Source organism: Dermacentor albipictus, chromosome 5 (assembly GCF_038994185.2).
Source record: "Dermacentor albipictus isolate Rhodes 1998 colony chromosome 5, USDA_Dalb.pri_finalv2, whole genome shotgun sequence".
NCBI classification, from domain to species: domain Eukaryota; kingdom Metazoa; phylum Arthropoda; class Arachnida; order Ixodida; family Ixodidae; genus Dermacentor; species Dermacentor albipictus.
This window is the reverse complement of record NC_091825.1, coordinates 137,568,006-137,589,955: the sequence shown is the minus strand read 5'-3', so window position 1 is coordinate 137,589,955 and position 21,950 is coordinate 137,568,006. Positions and strand designations below refer to the sequence as shown.

Here is a 21,950-nt window from a genome sequence, read left to right as displayed (position 1 = left end):
CGAGAGTGAGCCGACGATGCTGGCTGAAATCTCGCGCCTGCAAGGGAAGATAGCGGGGAGGAAGCGCGCCGTCTTCCGTCCTGTGTAAGGCACCGGGGGGAGGGGAAAAAGAGAGGGGGACGTTCTACTTCGGCGACTACTGTGAACGGTGCTGCCGTGCGCAGCCGTGCGCGCGCTGTCTTGAAAGCGATTTGCAAGGGGGACAGAGCTCGCCGAGTACTGATAGCTTCGTGAGCGCTGTGTTTTTATCGCTTAGTTCACGTTGAAGCGAGAAGCAACACGAAGGTCAATTTGCTTACTGTTTCTTCCATGCTTCCTCCGTCCAGCGTTTTGACAGAAAGTTTTCATGGTCATCGTGAGGGGTGTTCATGTTTGCTTAATTGTGCGCGCGTGACACCATGCCGTGTTAATTTAGTTACTAAACGAATATTTACAAATTTACACGGCCGAAAAATCTACTATCCTTACTTCGTACAACTGTCTCCTAATTTTCAAACGCAATCGATGCTTCGCCTTTCGGGTAAAACTTCGGGGAAGCTTGGTAAGGTCAGAAAAGACGCAAAAAACAAAAAAAAAGCGGGTGGCTACGTCACCTTGAAGGTCCCTCGCCATCTCTTCGTGGCGTCATAGATTTTGATGGCGTCTGCTAGGGCTGAGCTAACTTGTTATCGGTAAAGATAAGTTACATGGTATTCTAAGCGAGCCAAAGACTGAACTTCAAAGGTCTTGATAAATTTTTCTGCGCCACAAAGGCAGAAATAGGAGAAAATACATCGAAATCATTGACGCTGCACTGACATCATACTGACGTCGTACTGACGCTACACAGTTCTGGCTTGAAATTAAAGAAATGGAAATTTGGCCTTCATCTTACTTTCTAGCAATCAATGGTTAACGAATACTGCGGTTTTAAAAGAAATACATTGTAAGTCCAAACTTATTTGAGAGAGAGAGGGCTCTTTATTAGAAAAACAGAGAACTTATTTGATGTTTCTATTTAGTATCACTTTAAATAAAGCGTTGTAAAGAATTAGCTTCCGTTGGTACAAAGTGGAACCAGGAGGTGAGCATCGTTAAAGGAAGCTTCAGAAATTTCCACATTTGTTCTCGGTGGTCGTGAAAGGAAGATTACCCACCACGTTTCAATACCAGCTGTGGCTGGAAACGTCGCTGCAGCGATGTACACACATGTCAAGCTGTCGCCGTCACGAGGAAAGTGCACCAGATACAAAGTGGCACGATACATTTGCGCGCTTTCAAGTTATATGAGTGAGTGAGTGAAGTAACTTTATTTTGGTCCAGAGAAGACGCAGGGGAGACCCCGCGCCACCCGGCTAGTCCCACGTAGGGACCGCCAAGCCGAGCTTGACGGCCCGATCGCGGGCACTCTGGACGGCCAGGGTTTGGTCGTGGAGTTCGGGGCTGCCCAAGAGCGCAGCCCACCTATCCTCGCTGAAGGAGGAGCCGATGGCTTCACACACCCACAACACATGGTCCAATGTTGCCCTTAGTCCACAGGCAGGGCAGTCCGCACTGGGGTATCTTTCGGGGTATATGGCATGAAAAACCGCGAGGTTAGGGTACGCACGGGCTTGTAAAAGTCGAAGGGTAACCGCCCGCGCCCTACATAAGGCGGGGTGCGGGAGGGGGAAGACCCGTCTTGACAGATAGTAGTGCGTGGTGATCTCATTAAACGTAAGCAAGGGTTCCCCGCGGGGCTGAGGGACTGCTGAGGCGGCGCGGTCAGTGAGTCCTCGCGCGGCCTCGTGTGCGCCCTCGTTAGGGTTAGAGGGAGAGCCCTCAATCGACCCCAAGTGAGCGGGAAACCAAAATAGAGAATGCGGAGAGATACTTTTGGCGCTTTGGAGAATGCGGAGGGCCTGGGGGGAGACCATACCGGTTTGGTAAGCTTTAATGGCTGCCTTGGAATCACTATATATTGCCTCTCTGCGACCATCGAGCACAGCCAGCGCGATTGCAACCTGTTCGGCTACCACGGGCCTTGAAGTGCGTACCGTAGCGCAGCAAGTGAGCCTTGAATTGGAGTCTACGATGGAGACGGCGAATGCCTCTTGTTGGACATATGCCGCGGCATCCACGAAGCTTGCCTCAATGTGGTTACTGCGGACATGCTCGAGTATAGAGCTCTACCCCTAGCCCGACGTCTGCCGACGTTGTTTGCGGGGTGCATATTGCGGGGCAGGGGCGCGATGTGCAGCTGAGACCTGATGTCGCTGGGAATTCGCATGGCGTCAGGGCACTGGTCGACAGGATTGAGGCCCATTTCGTCGAGTATCTTGCGGCCCGTCGGGGTGCCGGATAGCCTGAGCTTCAAGTTATATACCACGCCAACATGTAACTTAGTTTTAACAAATGAGGCGTTATCAGGCCGAGTCAGAAGTCTTGTCGGCGCACTTGTAACGAGTCTTGTAACCTTACTACTTCACACACGTTCCTTCCTAGGGATGCATGTTGAAAAATTTAACGTGCGTTCTGCCCTGGAGTTGGTACAGCTTTCTTTGGCGCCTCCTGGCCTGACTTGCTAAGCATTTAGATTATCGCGGCCGCCAAACGCCAATTCGATATATTGGCTGACTTGTGTCGGGTTAGTGCAAATGCTGCCTTGAGAGATCCGACCAAGGATGTTCTAGCCGCGCTCTGTTCAGAGAGGGAGAACCCCGAGTTCATACTCCGGAAGCATATGCTGAACCCTCCTCTGAACTATACATGGGCATTGAGCATCTCATCCCATCCGTCACTTTTTGCATTAGGATGCTGAGACGTCAAGCCATCATCATTTGACCGAGACGATGCAACGGTTTTAGTTCAAGGAGAAGAAAATGAATTTTCACACATACGCATGTCACGGATACGGTACCTGTTACAGAGGAAGTAGCACTGCGCTAACACAGCGGAACGCTTATTTGCTCCACAAGTTTGATTTGCGACTGGAAAACAGGGGGCTCTGTATAAACTCTATACTAGAGAGAAATCAAAGTTTACTCACGTCACCCAGCAAGCCGTCGGGAGTACCATGCAGCCATCCATGATTCTTGAGACGTCAATGTGTGCAAGGACGTTCTGAAGGCTCAATCAACTGGCCGTCACTTGGCTCTCGTGTGCCTGCAAAGGGACACGGCGTGTAACTCGTTTGGAGGCGCGACATTTCATGTGTAACCGACGCCCCGCAGACTTCCGACTCACCCCGTGCTTCTCTTCATCTGAAACCCTTGGTTTCCTGCAGCGGTATTGCAGAAGCACAGCCAGTGGGGCTTCCGTAGCGCTTCTGTAACAGCAAGGTGCTACCATTCAGTCATGCCTGCCACGCCAGTACTGTCTTCACTGTGGCAAGAACACAGACACGTGCTTCCTGCGTGATAATACGTGGCAGCCGACCTCCGCTTTAGACACTCCACGTAAAAGACACGCCGTCGAAGTTTTTGTAAAGAGTTTGTGGGCTCACAGTACGTCTCCGCGCACGGCGTCGCCAAGTGGCCCCCGAGAAGTGAAGCCTCACGACGCGGCACGATGGCGCACGGCGATAGACCCACCGCAGGTTCGAGCACCGAGCCGAAAGACCCGGACGGCTCTGGCCGTACGCATGGGCGCTCTCCCAGGAACACACGGCGTCCAGGACAGTTAAGGCGTTTATTGATCCCCAATGGCCAACATGTGCCAGACTGCACCCAAACACACGGAGTACACTCGGCGCCCGCGGTTCCCGATGGCGAGGAAGGCGGGGTTGTTATGACACCCAACCGGTGCCACCAGTGTTACGAACTTCCAACCGGTGCCACCAGTGTTACGAACTTGCACCGCTGCACCACGAATACGGCTTTGTGGTCCCGTAGCGCTCGTCACCCGTTTCGTGACAGAGCGTTGGTAGCGAAGACTCCGAGCCTGGCGTCGATGAGAATAACAAAAGGGACTTTATACATTATATACAGGTTATCATACAGGACATGAACGGGTCGGCACTGGGGCCGAGTGCTCACAACAAACGCGACTGTTCTCGCACGACGACGTCCGGCGAAAACGCGTTACACATCTCACCCCAGTCGGGAGCGACACTCTCTCCCGGTGGGGTCGGCAGATCCTGTTTTCGAGCGGCGTGTCGCTGCTTTTATAATCCCCGAGGCCCATTGTCACTCAAACGGCCCAATACAAAGTCAGCACACGACGGTCGTCCGAGGGGTCCAACCAGCGACCGCGCTGGCCACTCGGTTCAAAGTTCGCGCGCGCGGTGACCTCCAGGCAAGGGAGGTGCGGCGCCGGGCCGTCGGGCACACGCGGACACGTCAAAACACGCTGCTCCGCCGAGGCTTCTCCCGCACGAAGGCGCAGCATCTTGACTTGTGAAGGGAGAATTATGGCGCTCGCAGGATAGATTCTGCATCTTGCAGATTCGGGATCCGGGCTTGTGGTAATGGCACAACAGCATCCCCGCCCTCAGATAAGGCGCCGGGAAGACGAGCTGCCTCCACGTGGCTCGGATGCCAGGCGCGCACGTTCGTCAGGCTCGTCCAAGTTCACGTCCAGTGTCGGGACGCCAGGTAACCTCACGTGCCCAGGTCCGACTCGCCAGGACAGGAGCTCTGCTCACCACGTCGTCGCCAAGGCACCTTGACCAGCTCCGCTCGGGTCGTTCCTAAGACCTTGCTTCTCGCCACTGGTCCCGCTTGGTCGTTCTGCAGCTTGCAAAACCGACCGGCAAAAGGCAACACCCAACACGAACAAGTGCCCTCTGTCTCCCGTCAAACACCAGACAAGGCCATAATTCAAATCAACCTAACTAAATTGCTATCCCTCTTTTTGCTCCCGCTGCAACAAGAGGCAGGTGTACGATCTAGCACACAAGGCTCAAACAATCAGTTTTCAAATCAACAACTCAACAAAATAGAAACAATTATTAATCAGCAATAATAATTACAAATAGAATGGTCCCCTTGAAATCACTTGGACCGAAAACATACTTCTGAGGAAGCAAATGAGGTCATTCATTTTTCCCGGCGATATTTTCGCGGAATCCGAAGCTGCTTATATTTGCGACCCTGCTTATCCGTGTAGCGGCGGTACAATAAGCCAGATTCCTTGCCAAATGAAACCTCCTTTTTTTTCACTCCCCGTTTGACGCTCTTCCTCAGATCGGCTAGTGAACAATCTTCCTGTTGTTCGCGAATCCGAGTTTCCCTTTCAACTGCAGCCTGCTCCTGCCAGCTGGCGGAAACCGGAGCGAGTATGGAGCCCGCGTCGCCTAATTGCGGCGTCGCGTCTCTATCGCGGCTAGCACTGCACGCGTCACTCCCACTCACCTCCAGGACCCGCTCGCCTAGGCCAGCCTCCGAGCTCTGCCTCTCCCGTGACTGCTCGCCACTCAAGTTACCGTGATCGGTCCGTGTGCCGCACCGCCTTTCGCTCACCGACGCTAAGTCAAGTTCCCTCGACAGCGGGCGCGCTTTGGATCGCGTGGGGGCCATGTACGCCACGTCGGCAAAGAATGATTTGCCCTGATCCCTCAGCAGCTGCTCCGAGCTATTTGAGAAGAGGTAGGAAAATTGCTCCGGGAGGGCGGCTGACACAGCGGCTTCGGTGTTAAGTTTTCCAAACTCTCCTTCAATGATAACCGTTGCGATCGGTAAACAGACACTCTCCTTCTCGGCCACTTGCCGTATCCTAACGCACTCTCCCGTAAAATCACTAGAGGAGACGAAAGACGGGTGAACAACGTCCATAGTTGCTGCAGAGTCCCGCAGTGCTCGGCACTTCTTGCCGTTTACCTTAATTTCCTGCACATAGGGCTCCAATAGACGTATGTTCTTGTGAGTTTCCTGTATCGTTGCAAAAGCAATTCTCTCTGGGCAGCTTGCAGCGATGTGCCCTTGCTTTTTGCAATTGTAGCAGGTTAACGGTTTCCGTTTTTCAAAAGAACGCGTCATTTCGTTTCGCTGTTTCGGACTATCGTCATCATTCTGAGATGCATTCTGTCCTTCCCTTACAGTTTCTTTGGGAAGGGACTCGTCGTCCCGAAACTCGCGACGCGTGATTTCCTTCCGTTCGTCGGGCTTCCCGTAAAACCCATCTCTTCTATCTGCTTTTTCTACACGCACTGCCTTGCTGTGTAAGCTGCGGCGGGTGTAATACTCTTCCGCTAACTCTGCTGCCTTGTTTAGCTTAACCTCCTTTAGCCTATCTTGCAGCCAGAGCCGGACATCCTCATCAATGCAACGGTAGAACTGCTCCAACGCGATGCATTCGACAATTTTGTCGCGGTCGTCGTAAACCTCTTCGCCCTTCAGCCATTCCACCAAGTCGGCTTTTAGACGAAACGCGAAGTCAACATTCGACTCCTTACCCTTTTTTGCATACCGGAACCTCTGCCGGAAAGCTTCGGGCGACAATTTGTACTTCCGCAGTAGCGCTTCCTTCACATCACTGTAGCTCTCAAACGCCTCTTTCGATAAGCAAGTTATTACGTCTGATGCCTCCCCAGGAAGCAACGCTAACAGATTCTGTGCCCAGAGGGATCGCTCAATGCTATTCCGTTCGCACACGTGCTCAAATTTCACGAGGTATTTGGCCATATCCTCTCCGACGACAAAGGGTGGAAGTTGATCGCGTATTCTTGGAACGTTAGAAGTGAGACTAGGCGCTGGCGAGCTATTTCGGGTCTCCAACTCTTTCATTTTAAGCTCGTGCTCACGAATCTCTCTCCTTTCCTCCTTTTCCTCCTCGCGACGTTGCTGTTCTCTCCTTTCCTCCTCCTCGCGACGTTGCTGTTCTCTCCTTTCCTGCTCGCAACGTTCCTTCTCCTCCCTTTCCCGACGTTCATTGATACCCGCCAAGGCCTCAGCGGCTTCCTCAGCCGTTACGTCCCCAGTCCTCATGACCTCAAGGATCGCATTCTTTCTTTTGGTTGAGCCCAACTCAATGCCCAACTCCTCACAAATTTCGAGAAGTTCCTTCACCTTGTACTTCTCCATCGTTCACACTGTCCTCCTGCTGTTTACCCTTTTTGAATATACCTGCCGCACGCTACTATAACACTACTAGTAAGACATATGCAAGGATATCACACACTGCCCTGTTTACCCCCTCAGCATCCCCTGGTTTTCAAAACACTCTTACTAGGCTTGAAACACACAAGGTTATCACAATGCAACACCAAATCCTTCCCTAAGCTACTATAACCTGTGTCAGAGAAAGTCTGGTGTTTGAGGTAAACTTCAGGCACTCACCGCGCCGAGGTAGCTGATGCCGGTCAATCCCGTAGCTGCCATCCAGTGTTATGACACCCAACCGGTGCCACCAGTGTTACGAACTTCCAACCGGTGCCACCAGTGTTACGAACTTGCACCGCTGCACCACGAATACGGCTTTGTGGTCCCGTAGCGCTCGTCACCCGTTTCGTGACAGAGCGTTGGTAGCGAAGACTCCGAGCCTGGCGTCGATGAGAATAACAAAAGGGACTTTATACATTATATACAGGTTATCATACAGGACATGAACGGGTCGGCACTGGGGCCGAGTGCTCACAACAAACGCGACTGTTCTCGCACGACGACGTCCGGCGAAAACGCGTTACACATCTCACCCCAGTCGGGAGCGACACTCTCTCCCGGTGGGGTCGGCAGATCCTGTTTTCGAGCGGCGTGTCGCTGCTTTTATAATCCCCGAGGCCCATTGTCACTCAAACGGCCCAATACAAAGTCAGCACACGACGGTCGTCCGAGGGGTCCAACCAGCGACCGCGCTGGCCACTCGGTTCAAAGTTCGCGCGCGCGGTGACCTCCAGGCAAGGGAGGTGCGGCGCCGGGCCGTCGGGCACACGCGGACACGTCAAAACACGCTGCTCCGCCGAGGCTTCTCCCGCACGAAGGCGCAGCATCTTGACTTGTGAAGGGAGAATTATGGCGCTCGCAGGATAGATTCTGCATCTTGCAGATTCGGGATCCGGGCTTGTGGTAATGGCACAACAGGGTACACGCCGCGTCGAACAATGGTTTACGCGCGCGGGCCGAAATGCGTTCGCAAACGCTACCTAGCGCTTCCCGTCACCGACAATGGTCTGCGACGGTTCGGACACGCAAAATGTGACGCACTGAGCACCTGCGACTACCGCAAGGGCGGAACGCAAAGCCACTCAGCAAGCCACACTTACGCAAGCTGACAAAGCACGTGAACGTCCCCAGGCCGGGGCGTTGGGGGACGCAAATAGCTGGTCGCTCACGTACCTTGCAGCTTGCCTCTCGTGACCGGCGCTCGCCCCTGTCGCAGCCCGACTCCCCCGCGCACGGCGATCGTCCCCAGTCGGGGCTTCTTCCCTACGTCACGCCCCACGACCCAATCGCAGGGCCGCGTAGCATGACGTCACGGGACGCGGCCGCGGCGCCCGGGGAAAACGGCGCGCGGTCGAGGGGTAGGCATTTGGGAGAGGTTTTCCTCGCAATGGCGAATAAGTCCGGAGCCTTAGGCACAGCAGCGACTGCGCCCCGGTAGACCGAAGGACTCCCACATCCCTCTCCCCTTAAATGTCCCTACCAGCTGAGAAATAAGCCGGCGGCATGTAACGCAAAGGAAAAGTCCCCTTTATCAGCCAGCATTGGATATTGCAAGGACGGCTACCCTCCTGCCTCCGTTCCAGCCCTTAAACACATATTAAAGAAACGAGAACAATGTAAGCAGGGCAGATACACTAATAGCATATATATTTAACACGTACAGCAAACCCAGTGAAAATCGCGCACAACCATATAACTCAAAGGAAAAACTGTACAGCACACTGCCCCAGAATACCCCCAGAATAAATGTAATATCTGCTACACGAACACACACACACACGCACAGAGACACACACTCGCAAATAAACACTAAAAAAAAGTTAAAGAACCCCAGGCAGGTGGGCGCCGTCCGCGGCTGCGTCCGTTAGAGTCAGCGTGTGCCCCTAATGAGGATAGGGCACTGGGTGCTGGCACCTCTCCACTCTGCGCTGCGCGGGCCATGCCTTCACCGAATGGGGACGTATCAGAGGGGTGCCGATACACCCTCCTGGCACGTCCAGGTGGCCACACTCCGTGTTTTTGGACTGGTCTCCGTAGCTGTGGCAGGCGGGACAGTCGTTGGAGCAGGGAGTTTCCTTGTGGCTGGAGCGCCTGGCTGTGCCACCCAGCGCCGGCGTCGGCTGCGGCGGCGGCTCCTAGGGGCGACAAGGGCAGACGGCTTGTCCATCTTGAGCGCGAGTGCGCTGCAACTCGAAGCTACCGACGAAGGCGACTGTCGAGACAGAATGACAGCGGGAAGTCAGTTCCGGGCACCGGCAGCAGCAGTGCCAGCAGGAGTAGTAAATGCTGACGCCAGTCGTTTTCAAGAAGGAGCGAGCAGAGATGGGGGGCACAGGATGGAGGGTCGCGAAGCCAGCTGGACGTGGTTTTCGTCCCCTTTTGCACGCGCACACACGAGGCACCCGCGACACGTGCCCTTAGGGCTTGCAACGGATTCGGGCGCAGGCAACACCAATGTCTGAGGCGAGAGGGGTAGCAGCGATGGTGAAAGCCAGCTGGACGTGGTTTTCGTCCCCTTTTGCACGCGCACACACGAGGCACCCGCGACACGTGCCCTTGGGGCTTGCAACGGATTCGGGCGCAGGCAACACCAATGTCTGAGGCGTCCAATGTCTCAAACCTTCCCCTCATCTGACGCTCCCGTGGTCGCACGCCCCCGCTTTCCGGACACTTACGCGGCGAGTCTCAAAGACGAGACAACAAAAGAATGAGGGCACCAAGCGCCCCTCTACAGCTACGTACAATGGCGATGCGGGGTAAGAAGCGGGGCACTTTTAAAACAAGGCTATGCACACGAGGAAGGCTAAACCTATTATTCAAGCAAGAAGAAATACAAGCACTGAACAAACGGGCAAACTTTTTGACATCTAGTTAGGGCGGGCTGGAACCGTGGCGCGCTGGCCTCTGTGCGGGAAATCCCGAGAGGAAAGAAACACTCGCTCGCAGAGGCAGAAAGCAAGAGTAACGCGTTTCTTTTACCAGAAAGGTCTGGCAACGCGAGGGCGAATTCACAATGGTGGTCGTCGCCTGAGGGGGTATCGATGCGACGGCCGAAAGCGGTCGGAAACACCGGACGTGCTCTGTTCCCCGGAACACCCGAGATCGCTGGGCTCCGGCGCCGGCTCGACTGGCCTGCAATGGTAGGCTTTCAAGTCGGCAATGTGAACGCGGCCCCTGGTTCTCCCCGTCTGAGGATCCGTCAGCTCATACACAAGTGGTGAAAGTCGTTTCTCCACTCGGTAAGGCCCCAGCCATTTAGGAGCCAACGCTGCGGAAAACCCTTTGCTGGCGTCACTAAGAGCGTGGTTGCGTTTAAGCACCAAGTCACCGACCTGAAAGCAGACGTCGCGATGACTCTTGTCATACTGAGCTTTCTGCTGGGCTCGGGCGGCTCCCAAGCTGTCCCTTGCTCTAGAGAAAGCGCGGGCAAGCCGGGAGCGAAGCTGCGCTGCGTACGAGGAAAGGTCCCCTGGCGCATTCTCAACCCCTGCTCGGCGCTGCGTAACAATGGTTAGCGGATTCGCCAGTTCACGGCCAAAAATGAGGAAAGCGGGGGAGAGACTTGTTGAGCGGTTTTGCGCCGTCCGAATGGCGAACGCGAGTTCGTTCACGTGGTCTGCCCAATCCTTCTGGCTCCTGGCAAAGGCCGTGAGCATCGACTTCACAGTACGATTAAAGCGTTCCGTGAGGTTGGCCTGGGGGTGGTAGGGCGATGTGAGGCGATGCTCGATCTGAAGGGATGTACACGTCTCACGAAACACCCGAGAAGTGAAGTAAGACGCATTGTCAGTAATCAAACGCTCCGGAAATCCAAAGCGTGTGAAACCTTCCATTAGCTTATCCAACACTGCCCGAGCCGTCACCTTGCGGAGCGGAAATAGCTCCAACCACTTTGTAAAGTGATCGACCACTACCAAAAGGTGCTGAAAGCCCTGTTTACTCTTTGGAAAAGGCCCAATTAAGTCGCAGGCAGCAAACTGCCAAGGCCGCTGACTGTCAATCGGCTTCATTAAACCCGGCGGACGGCCACCGCGAGATTTCACCGTCTGACAGACGTGACAAGTCCGGCAATAACGGAAAACGTCGCGCTTCATACCAGGCCAGGTGACAGTGTGGCTGAGTCTTGCAAAGACCTTAGAGCCACTGAGGTGTCCAGCCAGCGGTTCATCATGAGCGTAGTGCAAAAGTGCGCGCCTCAGACTTTTCGGTATCACCACCTTAAACGGGTTAATTGATTCATCCTCGGTAGCGATATATCTAAGCACGAGCCCATCGTGGTCCAGCAGGTAGGAATCTTCGGAAGTACCAGCAATAAAAGCTGGCCCGGGTACTTCTGCGCTCGTTGCAACACCAGCAACGTTACGGCGCTCCGTTTCCGCTACTCTACCAGCAATTTCCTTGCAAAATGAATCCTCCTGCTGGGCCTTTAGGAGCTCTTCTCGGCTGAAAATAATCGCGGTCCCTCCAGAGTGAGAGCCGGTTCCATTACTTCCTTTTGGAGATACTGCCAAGGCCTCGTTCTCCGGTGTCGTGGTACGCGGCTGTCTTTCTGCGGCTAACTCCTTCTGCACCCGTGCGAGAACATCATGCGCGGTGACATCGTGTTCATTAAAGGCACAGTCATGAACGGTTAAGTTACCACCAGTGCCGGTCGATCTATTCACAACGCTCCCCTTTGGCTCGTTTACAACTATTTCCCCCACTGATGGAGAACTCTCGTCACCGCCCGGCTGTACAACGCCGAAAACCTCTTTTACCGCAGTCTCCTCTATAGGTGGGGACCCGAAGACGGTCTCCCTCTCTTCCTCGGCCACTTCACCGCTCGCACAGGCGGGCGTGTCGGCGGCTTCCGTCTTTCGCCGCTCGCCTCCGGCATCAGCCGGGTGGGGAAGCGGCGCACGCGAAAGCGCGTCTGCGACGACGTTCGTGCTCCCCTTTCGGTACTGCACCGAAATGTCGTAGTGCTGTATTAGAAGTGCCCAACGTGCCAGCCGACCCGCAGGTTCTCGAAGCCTCATGAGCCAGCTGAGCGCGCTGTGATCCGTCTGCACGACGAATTTCGTGCCGTCTAAATAGACGTCAAATCTCCTCAGTGCAAACACAATCGCTAAGCACTCCTTTTCCGTCACGGAGTAGTTCTTCTCCGCAGGGAGCAGCGCCCGACTAGCAAAAGCCAGAGGGTGCAGGACACCATCGAATTCCTGAAGGAGGACCGCCCCCAATCCCAAATCGCTCGCGTCCGTCTGAACGACGAATTTCTTGGTCAGGTCAGGCAATCTGAGGCGAGCTGTCTCGGCGATGGCTCGGGACAAGCCGCGGAATGCCTGCTCCTGCTCCGGTTCCCAACGCCACTCCACAGACTTCCCCAACAACTTTGTCAGCGGTGCCTGGAGTTTCGCACAAGATGGAATAAATGACCGGTAGAAATTGGCCATTCCGAGGAAGCGGCGGAGGCCGCGTACATCTTTGGGGGCGGGAAAATCCAGGAGAGCCCGGAGCTTCTCCGAATTCGGCTCAATGGAGCCTCCTCCTAGGGTGAACCCCAGCAAGTGGACTCGAGTTTGCGCCACTTGTGCCTTTGCCGGATTTAGCGTCATGCCCGCTGACCTGATCCTCCCAAGTATGTCCCCAACGTGACGTATGTGCTCCTCAAACGTTTCGGAATAGATCACGATGTCGTCGAGGTAGCACATGGCATGGGACCATTTGGCATTGCCCAGAACCCGATCCATTAGCCTCTGAAATGTGGCTGGGGCGTTGCACAGACCAAATGGCATTCGCTCAAATTGAAACAGCCCCCGATGGCACGTGAAGGCGGTCTTTGCTCTGTCCTCGGGTTCCACCTCTACTTGCAAGTAGCCCTTGGCAGCGTCCAGAGTCGTGAAATACTTCGCTGACCCTCCGGCATGTGTCGCCGCCGAGCGAGTGGCGGGCCCGCACGGCGCGCTAGATAAGGGGGTTGAGCCCTTTCTGGCGCAGTATTCTGCGTGCACTACCGCTCAGATAGACGTGCCTGCGCGAGGTGGCTTGTTCCACCCTTTGACCGCCCGTGCGGTAGGGCTGGAGCTCAAACAAAAATCTGACATGTCCGAAGTTCTGTTCAGCTATGACGACCTGTTCACAGAAGACCCAGGTTGCACTGACCTTGTACGCCACAGGATCGAGACTGGGGATACGCGTCCTTTGAAGTGCAACCGCAGGCCGGTTAGCCTGTCCAAGAGACAGGCTATCGATGGTGTGCTTAACGAGATGCTGGCGACCGGTGTCATCAAGCGTTCCGATAGCCCCTGGGCATCTCCTGTCGTCCTGGTTCCAAAAAAGGATGGTAGTTTCCGCCTTTGCGTTGATTACCGTCGACTGAACGCACTTACCCGTAAAGATGCCTATCCGTTGCCAACCATCGAGTCAATTGTGGGCAGACGTTGGGCGCCAAAATGTGGGCTCACAGTACGTCTCCGCGCACGGCGTCGCCAAGTGGCCCCCGAGAAGTGAAGCCTCACGACGCGGCACGACGGCGCACGGCGATAGACCCACCGCAGGTTCGAGCACCGAGCCGAAAGACCCGGACGGCTCTGGCCGTACGCATGGGCGCTCTCCCAGGAACACACGGCGTCCAGAACAGTTAAGGCGTTTATTGATCCCCAATGGCCAACATGTGCCAGACTGCACCCAAACACACGGAGTACACTCGGCGCCCGCGGTTCCCGATGGCGAGGAAGGCGGGGTACACGCCGCGTCGAACAATGGTTTACGCGCGCGGGCCGAAATGCGTTCGCAAACGCTACCTAGCGCTTCCCGTCACCGACAATGGTCTGCGACGGTTCGGACACGCAAAATGTGACGCACTGAGCACCTGCGACTACCGCAAGGGCGGAACGCAAAGCCACTCAGCAAGCCACACTTACGCAAGCTGACAAAGCACGTGAACGTCCCCAGGCCGGGGCGTTGGGGGACGCAAATAGCTGGTCGCTCACGTACCTTGCAGCTTGCCTCTCGTGACCGGCGCTCGCCCCTGTCGCAGCCCGACTCCCCCGCGCACGGCGATCGTCCCCAGTCGGGGCTTCTTCCCTACGTCACGCCCCACGACCCAATCGCAGGGCCGCGTAGCATGACGTCACGGGACGCGGCCGCGGCGCCCGGGGAAAACGGCGCGCGGTCGAGGGGTAGGCATTTGGGAGAGGTTTTCCTCGCAATGGCGAATAAGTCCGGAGCCTTAGGCACAGCAGCGACTGCGCCCCGGTAGACCGAAGGACTCCCACAAGTTTCAACAGCCAGACGGTGAAGGCCGTGTCGTACTATTTTTCTTATTTTTTTGCTGCAACGAACGCGTCCCGTGGAGCATACCTTTTAACAAGGAGATGGGAAGCGGTTCTCGCCGGCCTTACAAAGAAAAAAAGAAAGAGGAAATATACAAGACTGCCAAGAAAAAGAAGACGCAACCGTGTTTTTTACCACCAGAACAGTGTCTCGTGACACCCCACATTTTACTACTACACTCTAGTACTAGTGGGGTTCTTTTTTTTTTTGTGCTTCCGGCGAGAACGGGAGTAGCATCGACGACATAAGCACGTGTCACCTCATCACCTCGGTGACGACGTGTACGGCGCGCTGCTAATGAACGCCATAAACAGGGAACAGAACGAAAGACAGTTCGTTACACTGCCCCCCCCCCCCCCCAAAAAAAAAATGTTGAAAAAAATAACCCTGCGAAATGACCGTGCTTCCATCTTGGAATTCGAACAAAAACCTCCCGCGGTGAAAGGTGCATGGGCTTCAGAGTGACGAGTGTAGTAGACGTTTCTTTTTTTTCTTTTGCTTGTGTCTTCATAAGCACCTCCAGCTCTCCGCTCGGCTTGTCTTCGGTCTACGTGACTCGGCTTCCACCCAGTTTTACGGCTTGCTCTGTCGCAAGAGTATTTGCTTTCGCCTGTCCACACATTCGCCGGAGGGATCGAAGGAGCGGCAAGGTAAAATAAGCATTTATTCGTATCAATCAAAAGATATAAGATGCTTCCATATATCTACGTGTCCTGCAGGCATAAGCACAAGACGCTCATTATTTTATGGTTTTCCTAGCTTTGCTTTGTAGCTATCCTTTATGAACGGTCTTAGTAGCCATGTTCACTCCTATTGCTTAAGTGCGTAGATCATGACGAGAACTCTAGAGAACTCTACGTGTGTGTGTGTGTGTGTGTGTGTGTGTGTGTGTGTGCGTGTGTGTGCGTGTGTGTGTGTGTGTGTGTGTGTGTGTGTGTGTGTGTGTGTGTGTGTGTGTGTGTGTGTTGTCAGGATTGGGGGCTCAATCCCATCGCTCGTGATCCGTTGCCAAAATTGGAGTCGGGCATGAATTAGAAGGTAGCTGGCCCATGCCGTCGTCCAACTTATCCACGCTGAGGACGTTGATGAAGGGAAGGACTGCTTCTCATCGAGAACGAGGAATATGGGTTTATTTACAGTTTTTATATCAGTCTAACATGACTGTTTGAGAAAGTACATCAGCCTAACATGACTGCTTGAGAGAGTGTCTCCTGAGCAGCCGCACAACAGCGGTTTTTAAACACTCTGTCCTCTCCCGATACAAGGTGATGCGAACGTCCGTTTCGTCATCGCAAACTAGCCCCCTCTCCGCAGGACGGTCTACACACACAAATGCACACACGTTCGAATGACCGGAGCCGACGTCAGAAGGGCCCCGTAGAACTCGGAGCCTTTCCGGGTAGCGCGTTTGGGAGTTTGGGAACAATAGTTGGCCCGCCGAACTCATTCCGTCACAACGGCGATGAGGCTAGAGGTTGGTGGCGGTTTCAGCACAAAGCCTGCTTCATCGAACGCATCCTAGCTGAAGCGACGGAGAGTGGGGGATGCCCATATTGTTCCCCGACACAAAGTCGATTTTGTCACGCTGTGGCTAGAAGTTGGCGGCGACGCCCCGGAATGTTGCCGCCATAGTTGAAACTGGGTGGCACACTTGCACTGCAGCTGGCCGTTCTTAACAGCGCCGGAATGTTGCCGCCATAGTTGTAACTGGGTGGCAAACTTGCACTGCAGCTGGCCGTTCTTAACAGTATGTATATATATATATATATATATATATATATATATATATATATATATATATATATAGAGAGAGAGAGAGAGAGAGAGAGAGAGAAAGAGATGTAGTAGTACTATTTGTACACGACTTTATTGGGTTCCTAAGGATGTAGGCAGGGGGCCTGCTAGGTAGGTCCCTACCCAGGCGTTGGCTAGTACCATGTCGGAACAGAGAGACCATGTCTCTCTGCTCGTTCACGGGCCATCTGGACAGCCAGGAGCTAGACGTCTTGTGTGGGGTCTGTGATGACCTTCGTCCAATCTCCTTCTCGGTTAAAATTCTGTAACACAGGGCACTGCCAAAGCATGTGACTTAATGAGCAAAATTCAGTGCAACAATCTGGGCAGAGTGGACCAATGTCGGGGTGAAGCATGTTCAGAAAGCCCCTAGAGGGGTAGGACTCCGTTTGGAGCATGCGGAGCGTACTAGCTTGTGATCTGTTGACCTTATGATGGGGGAAGAGAAAACTCTGCTATTCCCTATATAATGAGATGTGATTTCGTGAAAAGTAACTAGAGGATCACTGTGGCCGACCTCTCCCGAACTCACCCGAGACACGTACCCTCGCGGCATATGAAACCTCACGCATGGTCGTGGGCTATCGCATCGGGGTTCAGGTGACCCAGTAATACGTCTCGTCCGATGTGAGCTGGGAACTAGACTATGTGATGAATAATGTCAGAGGAGGGTTTGCTGTTCAGAATCCTAGCTGCACCTCTTTGGCTATCAATCCCGAAGCGAACGCTCTAAAGGCTGCTCGGGAGTCCGTGTACACCGCAGTACGTCTTATGTCAAGTAATGCGAGAGCTATCGCAGCCCATTCCGCCATGTCGACCAAGGAGGTCTTCAGCGAAGATGCCGAGAGGAGTTCTCCCCTTGCTACGGAAAACTTCTCGGCACTGGCGTGTCGCGCCGCGTCAACAAAGGTCTCTGTTCCGGAAATGTTCTTTAAGCATCTAGCACTCGCTAACCTTCGACCTTTATTGTATTGGGGGCGGACGTTTCTTGGAAAAGGGTCTACAATAAAGGAGTTCCTTGCTTGATTATCAAGTTGCATATACAGGCAAAGAGAAGTTCTTCAAGATACCTTTCAAACGTAAAGAACTTGAGCGATGCTACAAGGTAAACATAACAAGTGTTTAATTTCAACAGTTTCGACCGGTGGACCCATCTTCATCAGGGTTTACAAGAAAATGGTAGTTCGGCACTGATAATGAAGACGGAAGACCGGGTGCCCGGTCGTTCTGAGGTACATCAAACCGAAAGGGACAGTTGTGGCAGTTACTGACTTTTTTTTCGGCCCTTCGGCAGGTTTACAGCTGCAACGATGCAGGGCACAAGCAAGGCAGAGTCCCATGTATGTAGGGCAAGGAGGTCAGCGAAAAAAGAAGTGTAATGAAGAAGAAGAGCACAAGGACAAGGCCAGCCAGATCGTCTGTTCCGTGCCTGCAGTGCAACCAGTGGGCCAGCCGGATCGCCAGTGCTAAGCGCGAGCGTGAGCCGTTCGGGCAACCAGCTGTTCCTGCTCTGCATGACCTGCCTTCTCGATTACGAACAGACGCTCCGAACTGAACTGTTCAATACACCCATTACAGAAGGAAGAAAAGAAAGAGGAGGAGGGACACATAAGTCGGAGAATTGAAGGGGGCGGAGAGTAGCCGCAGCTATTCTCGTTGACGCGAGGCAAGGAGGGAGAAAATGGTCGCTGCTAAGCACTAGTGCGCGTGCCGCCGTTGTACCAGGAGAGCGGGCAAGTTGAATAGGGCGGCGGGGGGCACAATATAGAAGGGGCCAGGAAGGAAGACAGAAGAGCGGCAACTTGGGGAAACTAACACAGTGTCACAATACACATATACAAGCACGGCCTATCCCGGCAACTTGGTGGTCCAGCTGAGACGCGAAAGAAAAGAGCAAGTACGTCCCTGGGCTTAGCTTTAGAGAGCCGAGTTAAAGCGCCTCCGTGTGGTGCAGTTTTCGAACCTTTAACGGACAACTGACACCACGTCAGCTCGTGCGGATTCCTAGAAGGGGCAATAACTCACTCAGAATGACTACTTGAGTGGCAGGGTGGAGGAAACAGGATTTATTAGTTTTCCGCTCGCCCCCTTGAGGCGTACGCGGAGGAAGCAGCAAGCAGTGACCAGCGACTAAATTTTCGAGTAGAGAACATGTATTCGCTCACCTCATGCACTCTCACTGCATATGATGGAGGCACGTCAGCCGCCCCAGACTCCTTCTAATTCATGTAGCGTACGTTCCAAATTTATGGATGAAAAAAGATTCTTTCTGCTCGCGTGCACTGTTGTGTTGGAAAACAGACTGCAAGAGCACGACCTCACGTGTTCAAAGGAGTGATTTGGCAGTCGAACGTGCCTGGAGAAAGGTAAATTCGGGAGTCTTTTCACATGCGCGCTGCGATTGTTGAACCGCAGGCGAAAAGGGGTCTCTGTTTGTCCGATATATTCCTGCTTACACACCTAGCGTCGAATTTTGTACACGATGTTACTGAAATCATAGTCAAGATTTTCGTTAATTTTATATGCAAAGGACGAGTTCGATGCCTCAGTTGTGTCTGTTGTTATGTAACGACATACCTTGCAACGAGGTTTCCCACAGGGTCGACAACCCTTGGGAGTGTTGGGCTTCTGTGTCCTCGCCCAGACTAACAAATCCCTTAAATTTTTGTTCTATATGCCACATGAGGCGGCCGCTTGAAGATAGTAGCAAATCGGATGCTCTGTTTCATGATGTTAAAATGGCGGTTGAGAATGGCATTGACCCGTGGAGCACCAGTAGTGTATGTGAGGACCAAGTTTGGATCTGACTGGGTATTGGTATTGCTCACCCTTTCTCCCATTATATGTGCTCGATCTAGGCTGCAGGCGCGTTCAATGCCATTGTCTACTATTTGTGGAGGATATTTTTGGCGTACAAAAAAGAGATTTCAGTTCCTCCGCGTGCTTCTCAAATTGTGCAGATTCGGAACAGATTCTTCTGTATCTGTGGGCCTGGGAGTATGGAATGCTTGTTTTGCAGTGATGGGGGTCGCTACTACAGGAATGCAGATATTGCTGACGATCTGTTGGAAATGCGACCTTGGAAATGTGGAAATGCGATCGCCACTCAGTGACCAAGTGACGTCGAGGAAGTGAATACTGTCCTGGGAGAAGCTGTGCGTAAAGCAAATTGGCGGGTGCAGAGAATTGAAATGGAAATGAAGTGCAAGAGACTATGTTTATTGTCGGCCCACGCAAAGAAAGTGTCACCCAGGAATAGCTTGTAAAATATTGGTTTTATGGCCGAATTTTCGAGGAAGGGGATTTCTAACGATGCCATAAATACATTTGCGTAATTTGGCGCCATCATCGTTCCCATGGCGGTTCCGCCGATTTGCAGATAATGCTCGCTCTCGAACCCAAAATGATTGCATTTTAGCACTAAATTTAGAATAGTCTCAACTGTATCTTTCTCTAATTGGCTAGGTTGGCTGGAGCCAGCGTAGGATGAAACTGCGGAAGCTGTGCCCTCGGTGTGGGGTATGTTGGCGTACAAAGATGCGACGTCGATAATGACCAAGTAGCCCCCCGCCAGTACCGCCAGGTTTGATACCTCCCGAAGGAAGTGATTTGTGTCTTTAATGTACGAGGGGAATGAAGATGGAATGTCCTTAACGAGAATGTCAATAAAGCTGAATATTTTCTCAGTCACTGTTCCATTGCTGGAAACGATAGGCCGGCCGGGAACGTTTATTTTGTGAATTTAGGGTAGTAAGTAGAAACTGCCGGGTTAAGAGTTTCTCGGTATCAAGGCTTTGAATGTCGCATCGGTTATCTTCCCTGCCTTGAGCAGAGTGGCGAAGACGTCCTTTATTTCGCTTTCACATTCCTCGGTAGGATTACGTGGGAGTTCTATATAAAAATTAGAGTTGCCCAGTTGACGGAAACGTTCGCCTGAGTAAACACTCCGATCAAGTACCACCACTGCACCACATTTGTCCGCTGGCTTGAAGACAATTGTTTGATTGTCACGCAAGGTTCGCAGCGCCTCCTCTTCCTCTTTTGAGAGGTTACTGCGGACGGGACGATGCCTCTCGTATTCTTTTATAATGTCCTTTTAAACCGAGCAAATATGCATGCCCAGATATTTATCGCGTGCCTCACCAGGTGGTTTTTCTTTCATTCTTTTTCTGGCTCTCACCTATCGCATCCCTTTGCCCCGGTACAGGGTAGCCAACCGGAGATAATCTCTGATTAACCTCCCTATCTTTCTTTTGCCTCTCCCTTTCTCATCATGTGTACATGATTTATCGGAGAGTCCAGGTAGCTGATCACAACGCCCTCTGCAGTTGTACGATCATAGAAGTACTCCCATAGGCATAAATTTCGCGCGGAATCATCCATAGCTTGGAACCATTGAAACTCGTTCATCCATCCGGACGCCGGACAAAAAGTTAAACCTTTCGAAGGGAGATTTAGTTGTGAACTGGACAATGGGCTACTCGACAAGTTTATGACATCTGAGGCATTTCCCATTGCCTCGTGTTTTTTTTTTTTTTTTTTTTTGCTGGTTACTTCAGGACAATCGGTCGGTCCGGAGCAACGGGTCCCATGTCACTTGCGCAAATACGTAAAAATATGCAAGTGCCATGTAGCTGGAAAGAACCGAGATAATGTTGTTTGCCTTGGCGTGAAGCAAGTCAGATTGTTCATTGTATTTCTATTTACCAGGGATAAGCGGGCTAGTTGGTGGTCGTTATTGGAATGCATCATGTAACTGCACAAAGACTAGGGACAAGGAAGGAACACAAAAGACAGGCGCGGTCTTGTGTGTTCCTTCCTTGTCCCTTGTCTTTGTGCGGTTACATGATGTATTGTATTTCGCCTAATTACATAATTATACTTATTATAAATAAGAACATCCTCAATCATCATATTCAGAGCAAAATTGTCAACGAGGAAACTGTAGACCATCTGAAAATTTCTCGATCCAGCTTCCCGTTGCTCAATACGGGACACATACAAGCTTTTACAAGCCCGAAAGGAAGCACGCGCGCAAAATACAAAAAACTGCCGCACGACTTTTGTGTACGCCACGTTTGCGTCCAAACGATAACCACTGCGGGTGCAGATCGCTTATAAATGTAAAAACAATTTCGAAATTTGGGCTGCCAGGTAACAAAACCCCTAATATTTCTCCCCGGTTTTTGTTTTTAAACATGACACCCAATTTTTAACCCCTAAAGTTCAAAAAACATATATGTAAAACCCGAAAACAAGGTACCCTAAATATAAAGAGATTGTTTTGTTCTAATTTATTTGTTGATATCGCTCATTGGCGTGTACTATCTAATACTTGTTATTTGCATTCCACGCAGTCGATGTGGAATATAATCCTGTGCGCTCATTCGTTAGCCCTGCTTTCGCGTACTATGAGCGTTGTTATATATGAGCGTTGTTCTAGATTGTAGATGTGCATTGCTAAGGGCTTTGCCTTTTTTCCAGTTTTTTTTTCTGTTTTTTCTTTTTTGTTATCACTTTTAACACTGTACAGGAGCAGAGGTGTATGTATTTCTTCTTCTACCCCCCCCCCCCCAATGTAATGCCTTGGCGCTGTGGGTTCCTTAATAAATAAATAAATAAATAAATAAATAAATAAATAAATAAATAAATAAATAAATAAATAAATAAATAAATAAATAAATTTCTTCTGGCCGTGTGGACCACTAATTGGCTTCATATTATCTGCATCGCACCCCCCTAACGCTTTGTTCCGACTTACGTAATACTTTTTTCGCAAGT

General features: G+C 52.3%; 1 long non-coding RNA gene across 1 annotated transcript in view; it reads right to left on the bottom strand.

Annotated features, from left to right (window-relative positions):
- Window positions 1–21,950, bottom strand: part of LOC139060123 (uncharacterized) — a 72,480-nt gene that overhangs the window by 26,159 nt on the left and 24,371 nt on the right. Inside the window, exons 2-3 of the long non-coding RNA XR_011514615.1 lie at window positions 3,205–3,286; window positions 3,008–3,123 (exon numbers count right to left, since the gene is read on the bottom strand). This is a non-coding gene — a long non-coding RNA (uncharacterized lncRNA). The remainder of the gene's footprint in view (window positions 1–3,007; window positions 3,124–3,204; window positions 3,287–21,950) is intronic.